This window comes from Pelodiscus sinensis, chromosome 11 (genome assembly GCF_052426305.1).
Source record: "Pelodiscus sinensis isolate ZL-2025 chromosome 11, ASM5242630v1, whole genome shotgun sequence".
NCBI classification, from domain to species: Eukaryota; Metazoa; Chordata; order Testudines; family Trionychidae; genus Pelodiscus; species Pelodiscus sinensis.
Genome location: NC_143062.1, coordinates 10,548,105 through 10,558,606, shown reverse-complemented (window position 1 = coordinate 10,558,606; position 10,502 = coordinate 10,548,105).

Sequence of the window (10,502 nt, the reverse complement as noted above, 5' to 3'; positions counted from 1 at the left end):
GGGGGAGGGAGGGTCTTTAAAAACTGGCCAACGGGAGCTGCCTGTTTCAATAACTGGCAGCCATGAAGCACAAGGAGCTCCAGAGCACATGGCTGCAGCTTGTGTGGGGGCAGGGCAGGCAGTAGTGTTCCCTGTAAGCTGCTCCCCTAGGTCACAATCCAACCCCCTGACCCCAGTCCAGTGCCCCAGGTGACAATGGCCTCCTTCACCCAAATTCCCTTCCTTACCCCAAGCTCCCTCCTGCACCCAACCTCCATCCCAGACTCCGCACCTCCTCTATTAATATCATGGAAGAGTGTGACCCTTGACCATTTTCCAAATTCTTGGAGTGGCTCCCCCAGCAAAAATGATTGCCCACCTCTGCTCTATACAAATAAAAATCTTTCTGCTGTTGATAATTACACAGGGCTTCCTCTCCCCCCCATTGGGAAAATTTTAGTTTGCTACCACTCAACTGGGAAGGAAACCAACAAATGTGGGGTTAAGGAGAAAGAAGGAGAAATGAATGGGGAAACATTACAGAGGTGTAACGGAGAGTGACAATGGGATTAATCCTGCCCTTTTGGGTTTAAAGGCTGTGGTCAAGGTACCCCTGCACCCCAATGATTGTCAGCTGTTGGAATGGCTGGTGGGTCATAGGCTGCTGGGTTTACATCAGAGCAATCCTGAAGTGGTTTATGAGGGTAGGTTTATCAATGGCTGTTAGCCAAGATGGTCAGAGACCCAACTTTGTGCTCTGAATAGGAGGAGCACGGGGGTAGCTTAAAATCAACGATTCTGGTCTTGCGCTGAGCCCAGGCTGGCCACACCAAATGGGCCAGTGACATTGCGGGCACAGACAAGCCAGTGGGAGTTCAGCACCTGACACTACGCACGTCCGCGGCTGAAAGAATAAGTCACCCGTTGCCATGTGCTCCGAGGCCAGGATCAAAATGCTGCGCTCCCAAAAGCTGTATGGAAGCCAGGTCAACCGCTTGCAGGACTGAGCTGAGAGCGACCAGAAGCTACCAGAACGGAATGTTACTCTCCTAAGAACAGGCCTCCGGGGCCCACCCTCCTCTTCTCCTCTCGCCAAAACTTCCTTCAGCTTCACTGAGGTGCTTGTGTTTGGAAAGAGAGCAGGGTCTTTGATGAACTCACAGGTCATTAAGTAGGAACACAAGGACAGTGTCCACCATGTTGCCCGTCCCAGCTGCTTCATGTAACTCATTAGCAGACTTACCCAGCATTGCCTGGGTCCTTCAGGGCAGGGCCTTGGGGGGTGGCGTGTGTGCAGGAGGCTGCGGGCCGGGAGCATGTTCTCCTCACTCCAGGCTACCCCCAGCCTGCCCAGGGCCTGTTCTTCCCTTTCCCTGCCCAGTCACCAGGGGCTTATTCTCTCCCCGGGCATCAAATCCAGGGGGAAAAAGCGGGAAGGGTTTGAGGCGCGGGGGCTACTCACATGGTGAGCTGGCAGGCAAGATAGGGGAGCCCCAACCCTGCTGGCCACTCCCTTGGTGGTACGGCTGCCCGCAGGGCCACTTTCATATTACATCCCTCCAAAAGCAGCCCCTCCCTTTGCATGTTATGGAAACGGTCCCTTTCCCAGGGCTTCTGGCTCTCCTGGCCCAACCAAACCCTGAATGTGCTTTACGTTTTGAGAAGGGGAAGCTGCCCACCAAATTTGGTGACCCAAGCTCTTTCTGTGTAGGAGGAATTATTGACCAAACGGACTGGCCAACGCACCACGTCGTTTCTACCTCTACGGTCACATGCACGTGAACCTCTTGAAAGGGCAAAACCTGGCTGGCGCGGCTGGGTTTTGGTTCACAGGCCGTGCTACACCCACGTTCAAAGTCCCTCCCCCTGGTGTTCTCCCACAAGAGGATGTTTCACATTAAGGTTTTTAGACAATAAATGCTCCGCGTGAAACAGCATGTTCTCACACTGCCTGTGAGGGGAAATGGGATGCAGTAGAGTGGCACCCATGTGATTTGAATAGCAGCGCCACTTGGATGATAATAAAAAGAATCCAAACAAGAGCAGGGCTTTGTCACTTGTTATAGCTACGTCCCCTTTTGTTTTGACAGCTGTGCAGTTCAGGGGCAAGTGGACGGTTAGTTCCTCAACCCTTGTGTCAAGGAGGGACACACGCCGACTTTCTGCAACCGAATTCCACCAAGAGGAAACGGTCTCCGTGGGCTGCGGCATGGCTGAGTCTTTCCCCCGGATTTCTCGTAAGCAGCCTGCCCAGCACGTTAGTTAGCTGTGAAACATGGATGAAAAAGGAAATTCCGCTGTAGCTTATAGACCCATGGTAGTTACTGTTTTAATAGTGGGTAAAGGTGGCATAACCTTGGATCTTCACCGAACCTTTCTCTGGGTGCAGCTGTGCAATTTCGCCCTTTCCAGCTCTATGTAGCTAGCCAAGATAATTTAATAGGAGCCAGTTCTTCCATTTTTGGATGCCCACCTTTGGACGTCTTATGAGGCCTGATTCTCAAACAGGTGGGTGCTCAGTGTTGTCTGCAAATACACAGTGGCTATGTCTACACTGGCATGAATTTCCAGAAATGCTTAAAATGGAATACTATTCCGTTTTCAATTTTTCCGGAAAAGGAGTGTCTACATTGGCAGGCTGCTTTTCCGGAAAAGCCCTTTTTCCGGAAAAGCGTCTGTGGGCAATGTAGACGTGCTTTTCCGGAAAAGATCCCTGATCGCCATTTTCGCGATCGGGGCTTTTTTCCGGAAAAGACTACTGGGCTGTCTACACTGGCCCTTTTCCGGAACAGTGTTCCGGAATAAGGACTTATGCCCGAGCGGGAGCAGAATAGTTTTTCCGGAATAGCGGCTGATTTTGTACAGTAGAGCATCGTTGCTTTTCCGGAAATTCAAGGGCCAGTGTAGACAGCTCGCAGCTTATTCCGGAAAAGCGGCTGATTTTCCGGAATAAGTGGCCCAGTGTAGACACAGCCAGTGTGCCTGTCAATATGCTTCAAGTTAGATGCATGCTTAGGCATCCACCTGAATCTGAGCCCAGGCGACGAAGGGCAGTCTTATGGTTAAGGCCCTGGACTGGGATACAGGAGAGCTGAGCTCCATTTTTGCCTCTGCCACAGACTTCTTGTCCTTCGGCAAGTCCCCTTTTACAAAGGGGGAACAATAAGTGAAGGGCAGGAGAAAGGAAGCATTGTGAAATTAGATTCTAAGCTCTTCAGCACAAAGACAGTCTCATACAGTAGACTTGTATAGTATCTAGCACAACAAGGCTCTATTTTCACTGGACAGTTAGATACTAGGGTACTGCAAATAAAAAAAACCCTTTGCTATAATGACGAGCGCCAATGTAGAGGGCCTCATGACTTGGGTGGTGTATGCTGCCTGGTATGGAGCACAAGGGGATTTTTAATAAGGAAAAGACTGAAAGGAAGATTGTGCATTTGTTCCGATACCTCTTCTGTTAAACACTCCACCCTACCATGATCAGGGCTGCAGGCTCTTGGCGTGGGCTCACAATGTGCTGATGCTATTCCAGACTACTCCTGTAAGAGCAGGCGATAGCGGTGGAGGAGGTAGCAAGGAAAGGAGCAAACACTTAATAAAAGCCAAGCCTGCCCCATCTCTGGCATAACTGAAATGTCATGTGTGCTCAGCAGGCCGTGCGGAAGCCAGCCGGCCAAAGGGAGACATCAGAAGTGGAAAGGAGAAAGTCTGGGCTGACACAAAGAGACAAGTGAGCTGTGTGGAGCTAAAATGGGTGTTAAGGTGACTCAGGCATTAGCTGCTGGTGCAGGGCAGTTCCTTGCATGTTAGGACTCTCTGGGCAGCAGGAGTGACAGAGCCCTCAGAGAGCTCCTGAGACGTGAAACTACTGTTTGAGCACAATTGCTAAACCGCATTGGCGTCTTCCTCCATTCAGTGTCTTTAGTGAGCACCCGGCTTTCTTTTCCCTCACCCCGGGGCTGCAATGGCCGAGAGGGCCACAAACAGGAAACGGCCATGCCCAGGAGGTGGCATCTCTTGGCGTGACAGGACACTGTCGTCTCGATTCGGTTCTTAGGCTCACTGCCAAGATTTCCAGTAAGGGCTCCAGGGTTGTGTCTACACTGGGCCACTTATCCCAGAAAATCAGCCGCTTTTCCGGAATAAGCTGCGAGCTGTCTACACTGGCCCTTGAATTTCCGGAAAAGCAACAATGCTCTACTGTACAAAATCAGCCGCTATTCCGGAAAAACTATTCTGCTCCCGCTCGGGCATAAGTCCTTATTCCAGAACACTGTTCCGGAAAAGGGCCAGTGTAGACAGCCCAATAGTCTTTTCCGGAAAAGCGCATCTACATTGGCCACAGATGCTTTTCCGGAAAAAGGGCTTTTCCGGAAAAGCAGCCTGCCAATGTAGACGCTCCTTTTCCGGAAAAACTGAAAACGGAATAGTATTCCGTTTTAAGCATTTCCGGAAATTCATGGCAGTGTAGACACAGCCCAGGTGTGATGCTACCTCTGTGGGAGCCGCCAACTAAAGAAAAGGCCTGAAGTCACCCATGAGCATCATCAAACAACAGTTGGATAGCAAAGTGTTAGGTCTCTGCCCGCCTCGGGCATGTTCCATATCTTCTTGCCAGTCCGCAAAGGTACTAAGTCCCCTCTTCTTGCCACAACCATGTGAAATGCATCCTGTGCACATGCTTTTACATGGTATTTCCTCCGTGTGGCTTCTGAGCAGCACAAGTGAATTTTACATGGTATCTCCTCCCAATGGCTTCAGAGCCATTACAGGTATAAGCAGGGGCTGAACTACTGCTTGCAATCAGCCAGCATCCCTGGGGTGGGTATGCTCACTCAAAGTGTTTAGCCTTGCAAGGTAAGTAATTGTTGATATGGAAGTACAGCTCATGCTGACATGGGGAAGGAATCCGGGGTGTGGTTATGTAAATCCAATTCAGCCAAGGCTGATGGAGGATTGGTTGTTAGAATGGAATTTGATGTACTGTAACTAATTTGGGCTGTTGTGGGGTCACAAATCATGCTACCCTTAAATGTAGGAACTGTAAAATATGACACCAGTACTTGCAGGAGAGACACCATCATTGTAAGAAGTCTCAGATGATCAAGCCTCCCCCTTCCAGAGTTGAGTGAACTGAGCTGGGGGGGGCAAGAAGCTTGAGCCAGCCTGCCTGCCTCATGCCTGCCAGGTGTGAGCTGTAAGACTGGTTCAGCCTGCCTCTTTCCCCCTTGTTTTAAGGATAGACCTAAAGCAGACTCTATCAGGAGTCTTTTTACTAGTCCAGTGCATGCTGGAACCTTTTGCCAGCCTAGGTAGTAGCTAAAGAGTTGAAATCACTAAGAGCTGAAGTCACTGGTTTGGCCTGGAGCCAGACCCATTGCAGCCAGCAAGACTGCTGGCGGGAGCAGCGGCAGGTGGCCAGCGGAGCAGGTGGTGGGAACGGCTGGTAGGAGCGGCAGCAGGCAGCCAGTGGTGCTGGCGGGAATGACCAGCGGGCAGCCGGTAGGTTGGTGCACAGCCCCGTATTCTGGAATTTCTGTGTGGAGGGGTGTGAGCTGTGGGAGGGGCTGGTGGCTACCCCACTCCTGTGACCCAGCCCCACCCCCAGTATAGCTCTTGGGGGAGGAGGCAGGGAGAAATCAGCCTCGGCTGGATGGAGCAACACGCTGCCCCAGCCTCACACGTACTTGGAGGACCATGTGGGGGTGGGGGTGTATTCGCACCTTTCACACCCCCACCAGGCATACAGGCCTGGTGTAGGAGCTGGTTATGCTTCTAGACAGTAGCTGGGATCAGCCTGAGCAGCATAAGATGTCTGGGAGAGGAGGTGAGCTGTCGCTTGGCTAGATCACTATGCACACGCCAAAGAAATACATCTGGTTTCAAATACGAGGGTCGGGCTGACCCAGTCAGCCAGCAGCACAAACCCGCCACCCCTCAAAAAAAGCTCACAACCGCCCTTTCAGCAATTAATCAAAAAGAGATCGGATAACAATCCAACCTGCTTTCCTGAAGATGTAGCAATCAGAGGCCTCTCCAGCTTGATTTGATTCCTCAGCTACACAATATGCAATATGAAATTGTCGCTGGACAGACATTCACCACCTGTGTCCCACGTCAGGGCCACAGGCACTCAAGAGGCCAGGATGGCGGAGGGCAATGACATCGAATAATATGTGCTTAGTGTAACGGGTGTGGTCAGAAAGATCCTCTTGATCCCCTTGAGACAGGCTGATCATACCACAAACCCACCCTCTGGGGCACCCCACCACACTGTCCTACTGATCCAGACACTCCAGTCTCCCCCCGCAATGGCACTGAGATGGGGTCACAGCCTGCAGCAGAGCCACACAACTCCACTCTGGGAATGCTCAATCACAGGGACTTGAAAACAACCGGGGGGTTGTCGGTGCGCAACTCCCGTGGGACCAGAACCCCAGGTAAATCCATTGTACTCTGCACAAAAGCTTTATACAGTACAAGCTCATAATTTGTTCACTCCTTTTATCAATGAAAGAGAGAGATGCACAGCTGTTGTCTCCTCCCCTCCCCCGTTACAATTTTTTACATTGGGTTTATTAATAAACAAAAGTGATTTTATTAAATCCTACTTTTTATATTTAAGTGATTGCAAGTGATAGCAGACAGATCAAAGTAAGTTACTAAGTTAAATAAAACAATTCACACTTATTAGTCTAAGAAAATTGTTACATGCAATTTCTTACCCTAACAGTAGTTCCGATCATCTTTTCTCACAAAATAGGCAGCCTCCTAGCGTGGGCATGATCCTTCCTCCTGGTCAATCTTACCTGTTTCCAGCTGTCAACTTGGTGGTAAGAGGGGATGTCTGCCAACTGCCAACTCACTTATTGTTTGGTTCCCTGCCTCTCAATAGATTTTGCTCAAGGTGGGAATCCTTTGTGTTCAGCTTCAACCCTTTCCCCTCCCATGGAAAATGCATCCAAATATTGCATCCAAAATGAGTTCCTGCATTAGGTGACCTGGCTACATGTGTTGGCAAGACCAGCCATAGTCCAGGCTCACAGGAAAAGCAAGGCTATTCACAGATCATTGTCATGAGTACTGGGTTTATGCTTCATATTTATAACTTCAAACTCAGGAATGATAGATTCTCGCAAGTAGAATATACACATTCAGAGGATTACAAGCTTTTCAATGACAGGTTACATGCCCCATTTTATATAAAGCATATTTGAGTAAGGCATATTCATATTCAAAACATATTTCCATAAATAATATGGGGGCACACCTCTGAGTTAACAGCTAGAGGGTTGGATGCTGCCCAATGCAGAGGCAGTGTGCTCAAAATCTCTGTTTGGCTTTGGTTACACATCCACCCAGTGTCATTAAACTCTGTTCCTCGGGTGCCTGAAGACATTTCTGGGTGTAGTAGTGCCCCCAGAATGCAGATAGCAATGTCTTTTAAAACTGTGAAGGTTTTGGCCTTTAGCCACCAATGCCAAGAGGCGGGGTGCCTCAATTTCCCCTTTTACACAGCCAGCTGAGAGCAGCCTGAGCAGCACAAAATGGCTGGGCCCAGAGGAGAGGAGGTGAGCCATTACTTGGCTAGACGACTATGCACACACTAAATAAATAAACCTGGTAGCAAATACGAGGGTCGGGCTGTCCCAGTCAGCCAGCCGCACATCCTTCTTCCTCTCAAAAAAATCTCACAAGCACCTTCCTTGCTGAAGATGCAGCAATCAGAGAGGCCATGTCACCTTGATTTGATTCCTCAGCTACAATATGTGCTATATGAAATTGTTGCTTGACAGACAACCACCACCTGTGTCCCATATCTGGGCCACACGTGTTCGAGAGGACACGATGGTGGAGGGTGTTGATATTGCATCATATGTGCTTAGTACATGCTGGTGGAGAAGGTAGCTTCAGGCGTGCAAGGTCATAATTACGTTTTAAATAAAGCCAAACCCTAAGGAAGGGGGCCCATGACAACTGGTTGGGAAAAGCACCTGTAATAGAACCGTAGACTCCTAGGGCTGGAGGAGACCTCAGGAGGTCATAGAGTCCAGCTCCCTGCCCAAAGCAGGAGCAACCCCCACTCAATCAACCCAGCCAGGGCTTTGCCAAGCCAGGATTTAAAAACCTCTAGGGATGGAGATTCTACCACCTCCCTAGGGAACCCATCCCAATGCTTCCCCACCCTCCTAGGGAAATAGTTTTTCCTAATATCCAACCTAGACCTCCCCCACTGTAACTTGAGCCCATTGCTCCTTGTTCTGCCATCTGTCACTACTGAGAAAACCTCTCTCCATCCTCTTTGGAAGCTCCCGTCAGGAAGTTGAAGGCTGCTATCAAATCCCCCCTCACTCTTCTCTTCTGCAGACTAAACAGACCCAACTCCCTCAGCCTCTCCTTGTAAATCATGCGCTCCAGCCCCCTCATCATTTTTGTTGCCTCTGCTGGACCCTCTCCAATGCGTCCACATACTTTCTGTAATGGGGGGCCCAGAATTGGACACAAAACACCAGATGTGACCTCACCAGTGCCAAGTAAAGGGGAATAATCACTTCTCTAGACCTGCTGGAAAAGCTCCTCCTAAATCACCCCAATATGCCATTAGCCTTCTTGGCTGCAAGGACACACTATTGACTCATATCCAGCTTCTCATCCACTGTAACCCCCAGGTCCTTTTCTGCCATACTGCTGCTTAGCCAGTCAGTCCCCAGCCTATAGCAGAGCTTCGGATTCTTCCGTCCCAAGTGCAGGTCTCTACACTTGTCCTTGTTGAAGCTCATTGGATTTCTTTTGGCCCAATCCCCTAGTTTGTCTAGATCACTCTGCACCCTATCCCTACCCTCCAACGTATCTACCTCTCCGCCAGCTTAGTGTCATCTGCAAACTTGCTGAGGGTGCATCCCCTCATCCAGGTCATTAATAAGGTTATTGATTAATATGTCTGTCCATATGTCTTAGATCATGAATTTTTTACACATGCCTCAAGTCCTGCTGTAATGGTGTGGCTGGCCTCATCTCTTATGGCATGGCAAGGACTCTGCTATTGTGTCCTTCCTTCTTCAGGTGATCCACCCAGCCTCCAGCACCTGCAGGTCTGGGTGACTTAGCCCTCCAGCTAGGTCACATGAGGGTCTCAACCCTTTCGCAGTACCCAACGTCCAAGATGAACCCAGGAAACGCATTTTTCCATCCCATTCGGGCTCCCCTTAGCAGACTGTTCTCCCCTCCCTGGAGTGTCAGCGTACCAAGAAAACAAATGCTTTTACCCTTCTGGGCTCATGCGAGCTAAGTCAGTCACTGGTAGACAAACAAGGTAATCCTCCAGACCAGGCCTACCTTCCCAGTAGAAGTCTGCCCCACCAGCCTTCTCTTCCACAGTGAAGGTCTGCTCTCCTGCCCGGCCGGCTACCGTCTGAGCTGGGCTCTCCCCGTTATTGCTCCTCTCTTGAAACCTGACACCTACAGCAGATGTCACAGGGCATGGTCTGATTGGGCCTCCAGCGCCCATTCATTCTTTCCTGACTGGGGGCATTCGTGTAACCAGTCACCAATAGCGCGCTCAAAGAGAAAGAGGATCCGTGTATACTTGCCAGTCATCAGTCCAGTTCCTCACACATTTCTGAGGGCTTCTACCATTGTGGAAAATAAGGAGGCTTGAGAGAAATCCAGGTGGCCACTATGGAGACCATACTGGGCATTAAGGAGTCACTCCGTAGGAGTGATCCCATTTTTTTCTAATCTGCACAGTGTAGCAGTACATAAGAACGTAAGAATGGCCATACTGGGTCAGACCAAAGGTCCATCCAACCCAGTATCCTGTCTGCCCACAGTGGCCAATGCCAGGTGCCCCAGAGGGAGGGAACATAACAAGTAATCCTCACATGATCCCTTTCCTGTCATCCATTTCCAGACAAACTGAGGCTAGAGACACCATTCCTACCCATCCTGGCTAATAGCCATTGATGGACCTAATCTCCAAGAATCTATTTAGCTCTTTTTTGAACCCTGTTAAAGTCCTAGCCTTCACCACATCTTCTGGCAAGGAGTTCCACAGGCTGACTGTGTGCTGCATGAAGAAAAACTTCCTTTTGTTTGTTTTAAACCTGCTGCCTATTAATTTCATTTGGTAACCTCTAGTTCTTATATCATGGGAATAAGTAAATAACTTTTCCTTATTCACTTTTTCCATACCAGTCATGATTTCATAGACCTCTATCCTATCCCCCCTTAGTTTCCTCTTTTCTAAGCTGAGAAGTCCAAGTCTTTCAGATGCCTGCATCAGGCATTCCCAGGAGTGTGCCAGCCCCAGTGCCCTGGGTTTCCAGACAAGGCAGGTTTGGAGACAAAGTACATCACACATTGCAGTCATCTGACGGCTCAGTCTCATGCACCATGTTCTGGGAAGCGGTGAATGATCCCAGGAATAGTTCCGGAATGACTGCTTCCCAAAGGACAAAGACTGTAGAGGGCTCCCCCTCCCGTCACACAGCCGAACACAGAAACCACTGCAGGAGCTTTGC